Source organism: Amblyraja radiata, chromosome 17 (assembly GCF_010909765.2).
Source record: "Amblyraja radiata isolate CabotCenter1 chromosome 17, sAmbRad1.1.pri, whole genome shotgun sequence".
NCBI lineage: Eukaryota > Metazoa > Chordata > Chondrichthyes > Rajiformes > Rajidae > Amblyraja > Amblyraja radiata.
Window position 1 is genome coordinate 4,128,748 of NC_045972.1, and position 16,522 is coordinate 4,145,269.

General features: G+C 44.5%; 2 protein-coding genes across 7 annotated transcripts in view; one reads left to right on the forward strand and one right to left on the reverse strand.

Annotated features, from left to right (window-relative positions):
* Nucleotides 1–3,984, reverse strand: part of ca5a (carbonic anhydrase 5A) — a 60,220-nt gene extending 56,236 nt beyond the window's left edge. The window contains exon 1 of one of the 3 annotated variants that reach the window (XM_033035643.1): nt 3,890–3,984. The gene's annotated coding sequence lies outside the window, so the exon portion shown is untranslated. Of the gene's footprint in view, nt 1–3,172; nt 3,348–3,889 lie in introns of those variants that run through there. The other 2 variants (XM_033035642.1, XM_033035641.1) reach the window with 2 other exon arrangements.
* Nucleotides 3,985–4,070: 86 nt separating this feature from the next.
* Nucleotides 4,071–16,522, forward strand: part of LOC116982428 (BTG3 associated nuclear protein) — a 127,414-nt gene continuing 114,962 nt past the window's right edge. For all 4 annotated transcript variants that reach the window (XM_033035644.1, XM_033035647.1, XM_033035646.1 and 1 more), the window contains exon 1: nt 4,071–4,192. The gene's annotated coding sequence lies outside the window, so the exon portion shown is untranslated. The remainder of the gene's footprint in view (nt 4,193–16,522) is intronic.

Here is a 16,522-nt window from a genome sequence, read left to right on the forward strand (position 1 = left end):
ACCAAGGCTACTTACTTATCTATATGTGTAGGAAGGAACTGCAGTTGCTGGTTTAAAACGAAGATAGACACAAAAAGCTGGAGTAACTCAACGGGACAAGCAACATCACTGGAGAGAAGGAATGGGTGATGTTTCGAGTAGGGACCCTTCTTCAGACTGAAAGTTACTGGAAAGGCAAACGAGAGGTATGGATGATGACGTGGAGAGAAATAGAACAATGAATGAAAGATAAGCAAAAAAGTAACAAACCTGAAGGAACAGGCCATTGTTAGCTGTTGTTGGGTGAAAACGAGAAGCTGATGCGACTTGGGTGGGGGAAGGGATGGAGAGAGAGGGAATGCTGGGGTTACTTGAAGTTAGAGAAATCAATATTCATACTACTGGTCTGTATGCTGCCCAAGCGAAATATGAGATGCTGTTCCTCTAATTTGCATGTAGCCTCAGTCTGACAATGGAGGAGGCCTATGGCAGAAAGGTCAGGGTGGGAATGGGGAGAATTAAAGTGTTTAGCAACCAGGAGGTCAGATAGGTCCAGGCAGACCGAGCGAAGGTGTTCAGCGAAATGATCCCTCAGTCTACATTTGGTCTCACCGATGTGCAAGAGTCCACATCTTGAACAACGCATACAATAGATGAGGTTGGAAGAGGTGCAAGGGACACCCTGCCAAACCTGAAACAACTGTCGGGGTCCCTGGACAGAGTCAAGGGAAGAGTTAGTGTGACAGGTGTTACATTTCCATGGGAAGGTACCTGGGGAGGGGCTGGATTGGGTTGGAAGGGTTGAGTTAACCAGGGAATCGGAGAGAACAGTCTTTGTGGAAGGCGGAAAAGGGTGGAAATGTGACTAGTGGTGGGATCCCCTTGGTGGTGGAAAAAATGTCGGAGGACTATGCGTTGTATGGACGAGGGAGAGGGGGAACAAGAGCAGAGCTGTGAAGTACTGTGGAAACACCTGTGAGAACCTCATATAGGATGGGTAGGAGAACTCCTGTTCCCTAAAGAATGAGAACATCTTGGATGTGCTGGTATGGAACACTTCATCTTGGGCGCAGATGCGGCGTAGATGGAGGAATTGGGAGTGGGGATAGAGCCTTTGCAGGAAGCATGGTGCGAAGATGTGTAGTCGAGATAGTTGTGGGAGTCAGTGGATTTGTAATAGACATCAGTCGATTGTCTATCTCCTGCGATGGAGAATGTGAGATCAAGAAAGGGGAGTGAGGCGTCGGTGAATTTGAGTGCTGGATGGAAATTAGTGGTGGTTAATGGTCCATGAGTTCTGCATTGGTACAGGAGGTAGCACTGATGCAGTCATCAACGGAGTGACGGAGATAGGTTCTGGAACAAAGATTGTTCAACATACCCTACAAAGAGGCAGGAATAGCCAAGGTCCATGCGGGTGCCCAGAGCTGTGCCTTTGATTTGGAGGAAGTGAGAGGAGTCATACGGTCATTGTGATAGGAGTAGAATTAAGCCATTCGGCCCATCAATACTACTCCGCCATTCAATCATGGCTGATCTACCTCTCCCTCCTAACCCCATTCTCCTGCCTTTTCCCATAACCTCTGACACCTGTACTAATCAAGAATCTATCTATCTCTGCCGTAAAATTATCCACTGAGGGCCTCCTTAGCCTTCTGTGGTAAAGAATTCCAGATTCACCACTCTGACTAAAGAAATTTCTCCTCAACCTCTTCCTAAAAGAACGTCCTTCAATTCTGAGGCTATGACCTCTTGTCCTAGACTCGCCCACTAGTGGAAACATCCTCTCCACATCCACTCTATCCAAGCCTTTCACCATTCTGTAAGTTTCAATGAGGTCCCCCCTCATTCTTCTGAACTCCAGCGAGTAGAGGCCCAGTGCCGACAAACGCTCATCATAGGTTAACCTACTCATTCCTGGGATCATTCTTGCAAACCCCCTCTGGACCCTCTCCAGAGCCAGCACATCCTACCTTAGGTATGGTGCCTAAAATTGCTCACAATATCCAAATTCGGCCTTTCTAGCACCTTGTAGAGCCTCAGCATTACATCCCTGTTTTTGTATAGAAGCCCTCTTGAAATAAATGCTCCCACTGAGTCGAAAGAGAAGTTGTTAAGGGCGAGGACCAAGATTAGATGGTTCTGCGGTCGTTACTTACTTCATCTCCCAAACTCTAAAACCCACAAGGTCTACCACCAGTGCAAACTTGCAAGTACTTGGAAATACCAGAACCTACAGATTCATCCGAAATCCTTGCCATTCCTTTGTTGCCATAAGGCTACTAGATTTAAATCGTAAAAGCTACTATCAAGCTACAGTGGCTTATCATCAAATTCCCAAGGGCAATTAAGAACGCATCCCTTGCCAACAATTACGTTATCAGCATGTAGAAGCTTTCTCTTCCCATTTTATAAGCAGGTGCATACCATTTATGATCCTTCATTGCCTCTGCCACCATCCCCATATTGCAACACATACATCAGGTTGTTGTTCATTATCAATACGTCCAAACTTGTTACCAAGCTCAGGGAACTGGGTCTCTGCTCCTCCCTTTGCAACTGAATCCTCATTTCATTATCTTCAAACCGAGTCAGGGGAGAGTGAGACACAGAGATCATTTCATTATCTGGCATTGGGAAGAAGGTATAGAAGCCTGAAAGCTAGTACTAACCATTTCAGGATAACCTTCTTCCCAACAACCGTCAAGCTATTGAACACTACGAACTCCATCTAAATTGTGTACTACAAACTGTCTTGATTACACGAGGGAGTTTTCTCTGTCTTTGCACAATATTGTTTGATTTCATATATTGAACCTCTTGTTGCTGTTTCTATTATGGTGTCTGATTCTGTCTATAGTGTCTCGACCCGAAAACGTCACTATTAATTTTCTCCAGACATGCATCGGACGGAACCATATTAAATCAACATCAGCACGAATACACTCGGTTACATTCACTTTAAACTGCTTGGCACCGCAACGTCCTTCCATTCCATTTATTTAAGTTTGTCGCAATAAAGCAAACCGGAAATAAAATTAACACAATTGTGAGCATTCAATGACAACTAAACAACAAAATCGAGATTTCTAGTTTGCGAGGGTGGTGTTTGGCGAGTTGCGTTTCGATTCCCCGTGATAGTTATTAAAGTAACTTTTTAGAATAGGGGTTGAGGTGATAAAATAAGTCTTACCATAAAATTACCAGGTAAGTTCAGCTCAATATTAAACGTGTAACACAGCAATGGCGGAGTTCGCTCTGCTGAGTGAATGGTTGCTGAGGGGTGTGGACAATCTCCCTCTCCCCATACCGATTGCCTTTGCTGCAGACAGACACAAAGTGCTGCAGTAACTCAGCGGGACGGGCAGCTTCTCTGAAGAGAAGGAAAGGGTGACATTTTGGGTCGAGACCAAGTTAGGGGGAGGGGGAGACACAGAGATAAGGAAGTGTAAGGTGTGACAACGAGACATCAAAGGGATTGAGGTTCATGGAAAATGTACTGATCATAGTTAGCGAGAGGAAGCCGACAACGAAGCATACACCCAGAGACAAAATGTAATCAGGGAGACAGTGTCAGATTGCTCGGAGAACTATGAAGGGAGAGAGAGGGAGGGAAACAAGGGTTACTTGAAGGTAGACAAAAATGCTGGAGAAACTCAGCGGGTGCAGCAGCATCTATGGAGCGAATATAGATGCTGCTGCACCCGCTGAGTTTCTCCAGCATTTTCTTTGTCTACCTTCGATTTTCCAGCATCTGCAGTTCCCTCTTAAACAAATGGTTAACTTGAAGTTGGACACAAAAAGCTGGAGTAACTCAGCGGGTCAGGCAGTATCTTTGGAGGAAAGGAATGGGTGACGTTTCGGGTCGAGACTCTTCTTTCAGTTCGTTTTACTCAAAGATCCGTTTTACTTGAAGTTAAGAGTAGTCGCTGCCTCATCATCATTACCGCTGGAGAGAGGAGAGAGAGAGGAAGCGCGCGCTTTGTGCTCGACGCCCCAACTGCCGCTCTCTCTCTCTCTCGCGCGTGCGCGCGCGCGCTCCCGCCACAGCCACAGCCCGCTGCCCCCCGCGCGCGCACGCGTGCCGGCCAGCCAGCCAGCCAGCCGGCCGCCATCTTTGTTCCCCGCGGCCGCTGTTGTGCCGGAGCGCTTCTCTCGCGAGGAAGGGGCCGCCATTATCGGCTTTTAACAAGCAAGAAACGAGAAGTGAACGGTAATCACCACCGCGATAGTGCGGCTCTCGTTTGTAAACTGTGTCGGCTCGGCGCGCCTGCTTTGCCCAGGGACATGACTGGATATGTCGACTTTGTCTATAAATATACTAATACTAGAGTGGGATTTTGAGGTGGAGCGGCCTACAAGAGATCCGCCTGACTTTTTAAAATTTTCGTAGTAGACTTATGTTATGATTTCTATAACAAACAAGGTGATAGTAACCGAGCGTGGTAATATGGCCAGCGTTAGTTTGCAGATTCATCAGTCTTGCAATTTTTTTAAGTGATCGTTTATTCATTCTTAGTAAAAACTTACCACGGTACAACAGTATTCAATTTAGTGTTTTTCTTTTTACATTGCTGGAACTAGGGAATAATGCTCCGTGTCATTGTAAAATCATGTCTTTGGTGTCAGACATTTTTTCTGAATGTTTACCTGTGTGAATGACTTTCTCGTCTACCGCAACGCAGATTCGTAAATACATTCGGAAAATATATTTTCGTAACTAACGAGGTTTGATCACGTGCTGATTTTAAAAATACAAAGATTTGCCATGGTTTTAAATGCAACATATTATTTAGATTGTGGATGAGTTCCATTGGTATCAGAGTTGGTCTTCATTAATTAACAAAAAAACGGCCGCTTTTTCTCATTACGTAGTTACACCCGATGCCTTTGTTTATACAATTGTATATATTTTTATGTTGCAGCAACTACTTATGGTGTTGTTTTGTGACAGTATAGTTCGGTACTCAAAGTACTGGCTGACACTGCTACATCATTCTCAATATCAATGCGAGACCAACCAGAGTCTTGCAGAACGTTAGCTGTTTTTCCTTGTAACGTGAAAGTAAAGGCTGGTGTTGCTTGGGCCTTGAAAGTAGAGAGTGTTCTTCATGCTTGCTATTGTAATACTGTATCTGAAGCGGATAATGCAATGCTTCTCCCGTTTGGTAGTGTAAATAAGCCATTGGTTTGCTATTAGAGAGGCATAAAAACAAAGGTTAGTTAAAAAAAAACTCCAACATCGTGTCTTTCACCTGTAAACACCAGCAAGTTGTTGACATGAGCTTGTTGAATAATCAATTATCTTCCAACCTAGCATTTCAAGTGTTGAAATTTGTCAAGGATGGTTCATGTTATATCAATAAATGATTTAACTAATTTAAGCATTTTAGTTTTCTTTAAAATTAATAATACCCACATTTCTGGGATTAGTTGCAACTGATCTATTTTAGTCTTTCCAGTTATGAGAGCTATATTATTCTCACTATGTAATTGAGAAAACAATTGTTTTTTTCTGTTCCTTTGAGAACATTAATAAATAAGAATTTGCTATGAAACATACCACGTATGTCATCTTAATGTCTAAATGACATTTTAAATATATGCATGAAAATATTAAATTACTAGGAGATATGAGGCTGCAGATGCTGGAATCTGGAGCAAAAATAAGTAATACTGAGAAGAATTTTCCTCCACTGCATTTGTGGAGGGAAATGGACACTATTTATGGTTGAGACCTTTCATTTGTACTGAAATAGTAGAGGCCCCTTGTATTCTCCTTCACTCTTTCCATTCAGATGAAGGATCGACTGACTCTTTCCTTCTCATGCTGACTGATTTGGTGAGTTCCTCCAGCAGCTCTATTTTGTTTGCTATCAGTGACACTTTGACATTGGTATATTTTAAATCCATTAACTGTTTTGGAAAAGACATTTATGAAGAAACAATTTTACATAAATGTCTGTTTTGGATAGCTTCCTTGACATTAAAGAAAATCTAACTTTTGACTGCATTGTGATATTTTAATGTACAGTAAAATATCCTGCAATAGAATGAGGGAAGGAAATAGGCAACGTTTCGGGCCGAAACCCTTCTTCAGACTGATGGGGGGTGGGGAGAAGAAAGGAAAAAGGAGTAGGAGGAGGCCGAAGGCTGAGGGATGGGAGGAGACAGCCCGAGGGCTGAGGAAGGGGAGGAGATATTGGAGGAACAGCACCTCGTATTCTGCTTGGGAGTCTGCATCCTGGGGGCATGAACATTGAATTCTCCCAATTTTTTTAGCCCTTGCTGTCTCCTCCCCTTCCTCAGCCCTCGGGCTGTCTCCTCTCCCTCAGCCTTCGGGCTCCTCCTACTCCTTTTTCCTTTCTTCTCCCCACCCCCCATCAGTCTGAAGAAGGGTTTCGGCCCGAAACGTTGCCTATTTCCTTCGCTCCATAGATGCTGCTGCACCCGCTGAGTTTCTCCAGCATTTTTTTGTGTACCTTCGATTTTCCAGCATCTGCAGTTCCTTCTTAAACAGAGTGAGAATTTCATGGTTTAAGTGCACAAAAACAAGCCATATACAGCAAAAAACAGGGCTTTCGGCCTAACTTGTCCATGCCAACTAAGATGCCCCATCCCATTTGCCTGTGACTGGTCTGCATACCTCTAAAACATTTCCTGTCCATGTATCTGTCCAATTGTCTTTTAAAACTGTTGTTATTGTCCCTCTCTCAACTACTTCCTCTTGACAGTTTGTTCAATGGTTGTCACATGGTTGCCACATGTGCGAAGAGCAAACACGCAATGAGATTCTCTTACAAACAGTCCAGTAGAGGATTGTCATACCCAAGCTCATCCCCAATTAGCAAATTGTACGGAAATAGTCTAATGATCTTGCGTGCAAGAGGCGCCATGATTTGCTGCCATTTTTCAAAGTCCAGTCTGCACTCTCGGTATTATGTGGTGCTTGATTCAGGCAAGCCCCAGGCTACTGCAGGTCTCCCGCCATCACCTTCCCTTTGATGTACAGTTTGACCTGTGAACCAAACTCCCTCTCGTGGCACCTCCACGTTTGTTCCCGGGCAAGCCTGCTGCGACTGACCTTGAGAGCACAGTAGGCCAGATCCCAGTTTCCTCCTCTCCTACCAGCGTCGCTCCTTGCAGGTCGTGTCTGCCGTCGTCGCTGGCTTCATCTTTCCGGTCTTCGGGGAACGAGCACATGTCGGCTCGGTGGGCTCCCCCTTTCGGGCTACTGTCCATGGGATTTGGCCGCGGGGGACCGGCTCGGCAGCTTACCCCCATAGGCTGCGACACTCTGCCATCCACGTGGAAAAGTTGCCCCTAAGGTTCCTATTAAATCTTTTCCCTCGCACCTTAAATTTACGCTCTCTAGTTCTTGATTTCCCCTACTCAGGAAAAAAATCTAATTTTATTTATAATCATTTTATACACCTATAAGATCACCCCTCAGTCTCGTGTTCCAAGGAATGAACTCTTAATCTGTCCAGCCTGTCCATGTATCTCTGGCTGTCAAGTCCTATCTTATGAAATATTTTTATATTGCCACTTGCAGAAAACTTTGCTGTGCAAATGGGGCCCAGAGATCATGTAAGGAGGTCTTAACTAGGGTGTTGAGACTTACTTGTGTATTAGTTTAGTTTCATATATTTTAGAGGTATAACAGGGAAAGAGGCCGTTCAGCCCAGTGAGTCCACACTGACCATCGATCACCTGTTCACGCAAGTTCTGTGATATTCCACTATAACATCTACTCCCTGCACACTAAGAGGCTAATAAACCTACAAACTCGCACGTCTATGGTGTGTGGGAAGGATCTGGAGTATCCGAGGGAACCCATGTGGTCACAGGGAGAACATGCAAACACCACACAGACAGCTCCCGAGGTCAGGATTGAACATGGGTCTCTGGCGCTGTGAGACAGCATCTCTACCATCTGCGCCATTGTTCTGCCCCATTTAAGGGACTTCACTCTAATTGGACAATGATTGCAAGTCCAAAGTGACCATTATCCTTCAATAATGCTCCTCTTCAGCTTTCCATCATTATTAATGTGCTCTCATCCTCACCTGCTGCTGATTTCCACAACTTATTCAATGTTAACTGCCTAATTTGATCTCTCAATTACCAGGCAGATTTTAAATTCCCCGCTCTAGTTTGGATATTGCTGCTATGGATAATTTGAACATCCTTTTGGTTTAGTCATTGCTGATTCCTGCATAGAATTATGCCAAAAAACTTGCATGTATCACAGCCTTGAATGCAAGAGGGCATTCATTCAATTTTTGAAGATATCCAGAGGTACTTCGAGCAAAACAGAAAGTGCTGAAGGAATTCATCAGGTCATGCAGCATCTGTGGAGGGAATGGACAGACAACATTTTGGATTGGGACCCTTCTTCAGATTAATGGAGATGGGAGAGAAAGCAGGAAAAGGGAGGTGGAGTGGGGTAAAGCCTGGAAGATGATAGTGAGAGGGGTGGCGATAGTGACAAAAGCTTGAGGTGAAAAGGAGATAAAAGGGTGTCAGCTGAGGAAAGATGAAGAGTGAAATGTAAAGCTATTGGTGTAGGAATGAACTGCAAACCCAAACATAGACTGGGCGATCGTTTCGCTAAACACCTTCGCTCAGTCCACCTGGACCTGCCTGATCTCCCAGTTGCCGAACACTTTAATTCCCCTTCCCATTCTCACACTGAGCTTTATGTCCTGGGCTCCTCCCTTGTCAGAGTGAGACCAATCGCAAATTGGAGGAACAGCATCTCATATTTTGCTTGGGTAGCTTACAACCTAGTGGTATGAGTACTGATTTCCTCTACCTTCAAGTCACCCCTGCACTCTCGCTCTCTCCACCCCTCCCCCATGCAAGTCGCACCAGGTTCCCGTTCTCACCAAGCATACAGCTAACAATGGCCTGTTTCCTTTATCATCGCTACTTTTTAGCATAGCTTCCATTAATTAGTTATATATCAATCTACATCACTGTCTATATCTCTTGTTTCCCTTTCCCCTGACTAGTTTGAAGAAAGGTCTTGACCAGAAATGTCACCCATTCATTCTCTCCAGAGATGCTGCCTGCCCCGCTGAGTTACTTCAACATTTTGTGTCTATCTTCGGTTTAAACCAGCATCTGCAGTTCCTACAAGGATGTCAGATGAGTGAAATGCAAAGTCAGTGGGAGGGTTATAGATGGAAGGGAACATGGGTGAGGGGAAAGAGATAATTCTAACTCCTTCCCCATTCCCATACTGACCTTTCTGTCCTTGGGCCTCCTTCATTGCCACACGCAAACTGGACGAACAGCACCTCGCATTCCGCTTGGCGAGCTTATATCCCAACGTTGAATGTATGAACATTGAATTCTCCCATTTTAAGTGATCACCCCCTACCCCTTTTCTCTTTCTGGTGCCCCACCACAGCGCGCACCCATTTTCCCCAACTGCATGCCCCAGTCACCCTGCTCCTTTCCCCTCCAATATCCATTCAGATCCCATCCCCCAAGTCCATCATTCACCTTTTATCCATCCTTCAGCCCTCTTCTTAATCCTCTGCTGTTACATAATCTGACACCATGTCTCCTTTTCACATCTAGCCTTCGTCACCACCATCTGTCAATCACCTCCCTTCACGTGTGTAAACCTACCACTTGCTAGGTGCTGCCCCGCTCCCACCTCTCTTTTGCAGCTTTCTTCCTACTACTCCATCAGCTTGAGAAGGGCCCTGACCTGCAACATTGTCTATCCATTCCCTCCACAGATGCTACCTGACCCAGGTTTGGGGCCTTTGTAATTGGATCTGGAGCTCATGCAGGAATTTTTGATTTTTGGTGAGACATAAGTGCTCTCCATTATGTTTTTTGAGGAATATGTGTTGATAGCTTTTTGTTTTAGATATGTGTTCTGGGTGATTATTGAGTGGCTTGTCCATGCCTAGGTTGGGGCTTTCAGGTGATTTTAGTGCTCCTTGAACTGCAATGTCTGAAACATCTGAGCTTGCTGATAGTTTGTGCCTGTTTCCGTGCACAACCATGATTTATATTGTACCTATTTTCTAACCTTTATTTTTACTTTGTTTCTTTGTGAGATGAAGGACTAGTGTTTTTTTTAATTTTTTTACTTCAATTGTCCCGTGAATGCACAATGGGCATTTATTTTAACTATTTATGAATTAGAGCCATCTTGGAGGTGAGCATCCTCGATCTACAGTTCTGTTGTCTGCTGGCAGCTTGTTTTAATGCAGCCTGTCACATTTACCTTGTCACAGGTCGGATAGGATCCTGTATTAGGCTGTCATAGAAACATAGAAACATAGAAAGTAGGTGCGAGAGTAGACCACCAGGTCCGTCGAGCCCGCACCGCCATTCGCTCATGGCTGAACACTAAACAGACACACTTACCCACAAACAGTAGACACAAGACACAGAATACAAGACACTACCCTCCCCTTTATACCGCTATCACCCCTCTCCACCCCAAGAACCGCGTGATCTCCTGGGGGAGGCAAAAAACCGGATAAAAACCCAGGTCCAATTCGGGAAAAAAATCCGGGAAATTCCTCTCCGACCCCAATCCAGGCGATCGACACTTGTCCAGGAGATCACTCAGGTCTTACTATACTAACCATACCTAGGTCCATATCCCTGCCCTCTCCCCGTAGCCCCTTATCCCCTTGGCAGCTAAAAAACCATCTATTTTAGACTTAAATATATTTAACGTTTCTGCTTCCACTGCTCCCTGGGGCAGTGAATTCCATAAATTAACCACCCTCTGGGTGAAGAAGTTCTTCCTCATCTCAGTTTTAAAAGAGCCCCCCCTTATTCTGCGACTATGTCCCCTAGTTCTAGTTTCCCCGATCATTGGGAACATCCTCGGTGCATCCACCCGATCAAGGCCCCTCACGATCTTATATGTTTCAATGAGATCGCCTCTCATTCTTCTAAACTCCAAAGAGTAGAGTTCCAGCCTACTTAACCTTTCCTCATATGTCAATCCCCTCATTGCAGGAATTAATCTTGTAAACCTTCGCTGCACTGCCTCCAGGGCTAGTACATCCTTTCTTAAGTATGGACCCCAGAACTGTACACAGTATTCTAAATGTGGTCTCACTAATACTGTGTACAGCTGCAGCAAGACCTCCGTGTTTTTATACTCAATCCCCCTAGCAATAAAGGCCAAAACTCCATTGGCCTTCCTGATTGCTTGCTGCACCTGCATACTAACCTTTAGTGATTCATGTACTAATACCCCTAGATCCCTTTGCGTTGCATTACAACGCAGCTCCTCCTCATTTAGAAAATAACTTGCCCTATCATTTTTTTTCCCAAAGTGAATGACTTCACATTTATTAGTATTAAATTTCATCTGCCAAGTTGTTGCCCACTCACCTAGCTTATCTATATCCTTTTGCAGACTCTTCCTATCCTCCTCATCCCCTACTTTTCCTCCCATTTTTGTATCGTCCGCAAATTTTGATATATTACACTTGGTTCCCTCCTCCAAATCATTTATATAAATTGTGAACAACTGGGGTCCCAGCACCGACCCTTGCGGAACCCCGCTAGTTACCGGTTGCCATCCCGAGTATGAACCATTTATCCCCACTCTCTGCTTCCTATTTGTTAGCCAATCCTCTACCCATGCTAATATATTACCCCCAATCCCATAATTTTTTATTTTTAGCAATAGTCTCTTATGTGGCACCTTGTCAAAAGCCTTTTGGAAGTCCAAGTATACCACATCCACCGGTTCCCCTTTATCCACCCGGGTTGTTACTTCCTCAAAGAATTCGAGCAGATTCGTTAAACAGGACTTCCCCTTCACAAAACCATGCTGGTTCTGTCCGATGAAGTCATGTTTATCCAAGTGCCCCGTTAGTGTTTCTTTAATAATTGTCTCTAACATTTTACCCACCACCGATGTTAGACTAACCGGTCTATAGTTACCCGCCTTCTGTTTACTTCCTGTCTTGTTCATTAGTGGTTCATTGTGTGCTGTACAACCTTCTCTACAACTGGAGCAAACCATAATGCCACTCGAATGAAGTGGAATGTTTGAACCGATGCTGACAAAACGGCAAGCATGGAAGTAGAGCTTTTTGACAATAGCTCAGATGAAAATGTACTGAAATAATATTTTGTCCTGATTCTTGGAGCTTGTAGTAAACTGTTCCAATTAGTAGAAGAGACCATCCGTGTCAGAAAATGTATATTACAACTTGGAATGTTATGGTGCCCTGAAATGGGGGGAGTATGTATAAACACTGCTGTAATTTCTACATGATGAAACCAAAATGTATTAAAAAAAACCTTTAATAAAATCTGACAATGTGCACTTTAACCACATGTGATTTTTTTTTTTCTATTATAAATCTCAAATTGTGGAGTACAGAGGCAAATAAATAACTGATGGGTCTTTGTCCCAAACATTATGGAGGACACTATATTTAAGCACACAAATCTGTCAAATGGAGTGTAATGTAGGGAAGTGTACGCTCATGCACATGGGTGAGCGGTATTACAAGACAGATCATTATCTAAATGGAGAGAGACCGCAAATCAGTGAAGTTCAGAGAGACCTACGAGTACTCGTGCCTGAATTGCCAAATGTCACCACTGCTGCTGCTGACTCACTGCTTCCCCAGGGCCACGGACGCAGCTGCCACCGATCTTCCATGCCTCCCTGGTTGACCGGGGACCAGCAATGCTGTGTGTGCCAACCTGTACCTTTACTCCAGCCCCCCTGGGTCGCCACCAGCTAACACTTGGCTCTCCAACACCCACCAGCAGGCCAGAGCCGTCGCCTCACCTTAGTTCCAGGCTCAACATCAGGCCCACAGCCTCCAACTGCACGCTCCCACACATGGGGTCTGACTCTCCTATGTCCCTCTGCTCCCACCCCCCCTACAGGGAACCTCTGTAATGATTCCTCTGGATCTTTCCCTTCCCCTTTTAACCAGTTTATCGCAACTACTCCCACCCATACTCTAATCTTCATGCCCCCATCTTCTCGGAACACCCATCATCCTCACACCAGAGCTCGCCTCAAACTCCGTTTACTCACTTACCCCCCTCCGATCTCAACCCGCATCCTTGTGTCTTCACCATCCCCCCTTAACAGTCACCTCAACAGAGGCCTCACCTTTGTTCCCTTCTGCCCCCACCTCAACGAGTTCTGGATCCGCCACGATGTAGAGGTTTTCTTCCGTCGCCTTTGTGCCTTTTTCATTGGAAAGGAGTCCTCGCCATCCAGTGATGACCCTTTCTCCCGTCTGCACCGATATCCCTCTTGGATCCCCCAGACAGCCTTCTACCCTCTTTAGACCTTTTTAATTTTAACTGCCTGTTATATGAGAACAAAGGCTCTGACCCACAGCGTCGTGGCCCGTAGCACTATGTTAAAACCCCGTAGTGCTGCAGCCAGTTGTGCTATATTAAGAATCCACTAGACCAAGTGCAGACCCGTTGGGCCTGTCCCCCGAAGCAAAATTCCACCCCTGACCCATAGTCCCCAACTGTGCAGGCACGGCTTAAAAAAATCGCAAACCATACGTGGGTTTTGAATTACATTTTACACAGATGCAAGCCAAGGAATGGCATAATTGTTAGCTGTTAATTGGACATAATCAACCTCAGCAAATTGACATCTTTGAAAGGGACTGGGTGTTTAAGCTGTCAGGACATTTTATTATTTGCCAAAATATACATCTCAATAGCATAATGATAGAAAACTTACTTTTCCACACACCACTCGTATGTCTGGAGATTTTTTTAATGATAGATTTAGCTTCAGAAGCGTTTTAATTTTGCATGTAAAAACCCACTTGAGAACCATGGGCGATTTTAAAATTTTACAGCCAGATTTATCACTTCGGAAACTTTTTAGATACCAAAGGAATCAAGAAAAAACACATATAATGCCTTTCTGTGATGAGTGCAGTGAGCAAACGGGATAATTCCCAATATTTTCAATCTTGATATCTGCACGGCCAATGTTCGCCAACCACTTTAGCAGTTGTTGTCCCTTCAGTTGTCACTTCTCTCTACCATAATTTCTCCTCACTTTTGGAATTCTGAAGTAGGATAAATGTCTCTCACAGTTACCCCGATTTCCACAATTATTTACAGTGCAAAAATTGACCATTTCGGTGGTTTTTAACAGGTAAGAAAGTACGAGTTTCATGTATTAACAGTGTATGCCGTAGGCTGCCATGTCCTCCACATGGATTGAGCTGCGTGCGTCACGCCCTTTGACACAATGACATTACGTGCAACCCCCCTATACGGATTTTAAATATGAATTTCAGTTCAGTCTGAAGAAGGGTCTTGACCAGAAATGTCACCCATTCCTTCTCTCCACAGTCGCTGCCTGTCCCGCTGTCATTTTAATGCGTGGGAATTTAAACAAAGTGTTGTCGGCTGGAGCGCTGTGGGATCTAAATATAGCGCTACCGGCTGGAGTGCTATGAGCTTTAAACATAGCGCTGTGGGCTTTACACATAGGTCATAGGCTGTTCAAGAAAATTCTCGTATAACAATGAGTCTTTGGAATTCTCTTTGAGCCTTTGATTATTTTTCAGGCAGTGGTAGAATTCCGGATAAACCCAGTGGTGAAAGGTTACCAGTGGGATTGCACTTACATTGGGATTGGCCTTTATTTTGCAGAACGGTGGGTGGGCTCAAGGGGGAGAGAAGGAGGGGTGGAGAGAGGGAGAGGGTGGAGAGGAGAAGGAGGGAGGGAGAGGGAGAAGGAGAGAGGGAGGGAGGGAATAAGAGAGGGAGAGAGAAAAAAGGAGGAGAGAGGAAGGGTGGGAGAGGGAGGGAGAGACAGTAAGGAGGGAAGAGAGGGCGAGAGCGAGGGAGGGAATAAGGGAGGGAGAGGGAGGCTTTCAAAATGGCTTCTACATCATCTGGTGCTAAAAGCAGGAAGCAGCTGTTCAAACAGCAGTATACAAAGAGATGGCAATGAATGCACTGTCAAGTAAGGTACATAGAAGACATGTCAATTGGTAGCAAAGTTATGCTTCTTGTACTCTTACATGGGTATGACCGCACATTAAAAAAAAACATTTTTTTCAGTAAAATGGCACCGCGTAAAAATACAGATTTCCTCAGCAAAATACTGATTTTCAGAATACTGAAATGCTCTGACAAAACTTGGCTGCCCTGGACATGCTACAGCAGTCTGTTCTGCCGTTGGTTGATTGGAGTTGTAGTGGAGATCTTGCGTTGAGGGTGTCTTCCCTTTTTATTTCAGACGATGCACAAAGCTGTTCCGAGCAAAATGTTTTTTAAGATTTAAGGTCTCCTGGTTAAATAGAGTGAGAGAGGTTGTAGCCCTTCTGCATCAGGCTGCACTTCAGTCCATTCTTCTAATGTTTGGGCAGCCAGTGCAGACATTGGGTGAGTCAGTCAGCAGTTCTCTGGATGGCACTTCACAGGTCCTGGCATGAAGGATCTATCCAACCCACCTGCCTGCCAGTGATAAGGTTGTCCTCATTACCTGGAGAGGGAGCACACACTGTCTGCTGCCTCTGGAGGTCTTTCAGGATTGGATCCTGGACTAGCCAATAATGTTTTAATTTTTATATGTTTATTGTTGCTGTTTCAATAAAGAAACTAAGTGTGTTTTCTTCTGCCGAACTAGGAAATGGGTTACTAACAGCTGCACTGGTTTTGGCCCAGGGAATGCAAGCTCCTTGTGCTAAGCCTGCACAAACTCACAAACGTGCACTAAAGAGAGTTAATCAAAGATAGCAGGTATGGCAAGTTGGCCGAATTATAAATGGAGCAGGACAGATGCAGTGACAAAGCACCCAATAGCTTGTGGATATTATTAATCTGTCATAATGTGGTAAAAGCACATTTTTAAGAGTTCCAATTTTTAAAATAATAATTGCGTTATTTATAAAAGGTGGGTGTACGGTGGCGCAACGGTAGAGTTGCTGTCTCAGAGAACCAGAGACCCACATTCAATCCTGACTATGGGTGCTCTCTGTTTGGAGTTTGCATGTTTTCCCTCTGACCACGCTTTTCCTCCCACATTCCAAAGTTGTACAGATTTGGATGTTAATTCAATTCTGTAAAATTGGCCCTGGAGTGTATGATGAAACATGGTCCTAGTGTCTATGGGTGATTGCTGGTCGGCGCGGACTTGGTGGGCCGAAGGACCTGTTTTCTTGCTGTATCTCTAAATTAACCTCAAAACTACAAAAAGAAAGAATTATTGGAGAACTCTATAATCTTTTTAAAACAGTGTCTTGGGGGAAGATTTTTAACCTCGAACTGTGGTAACAATTGGACATTTAAAACACAAACAAAGTCCAGCTACAGTAATCCAAGTATTTATTGAGTTTCAGCATTTTTGCATCGTGTAGCCTCTAAAGGACAATCATCTGCATTCAAACTGTACTTTACACCCCCATGTACTGTTATTCAGTATTATTGTGATATTCTCATGTTCTCTCAACCTCAAGCTCACAGTGCTTAAAGTGAAAGTAAAAGGTTTGACCGAACGCCACTTCTCAGATTTTGAAAATTATATCTCTTC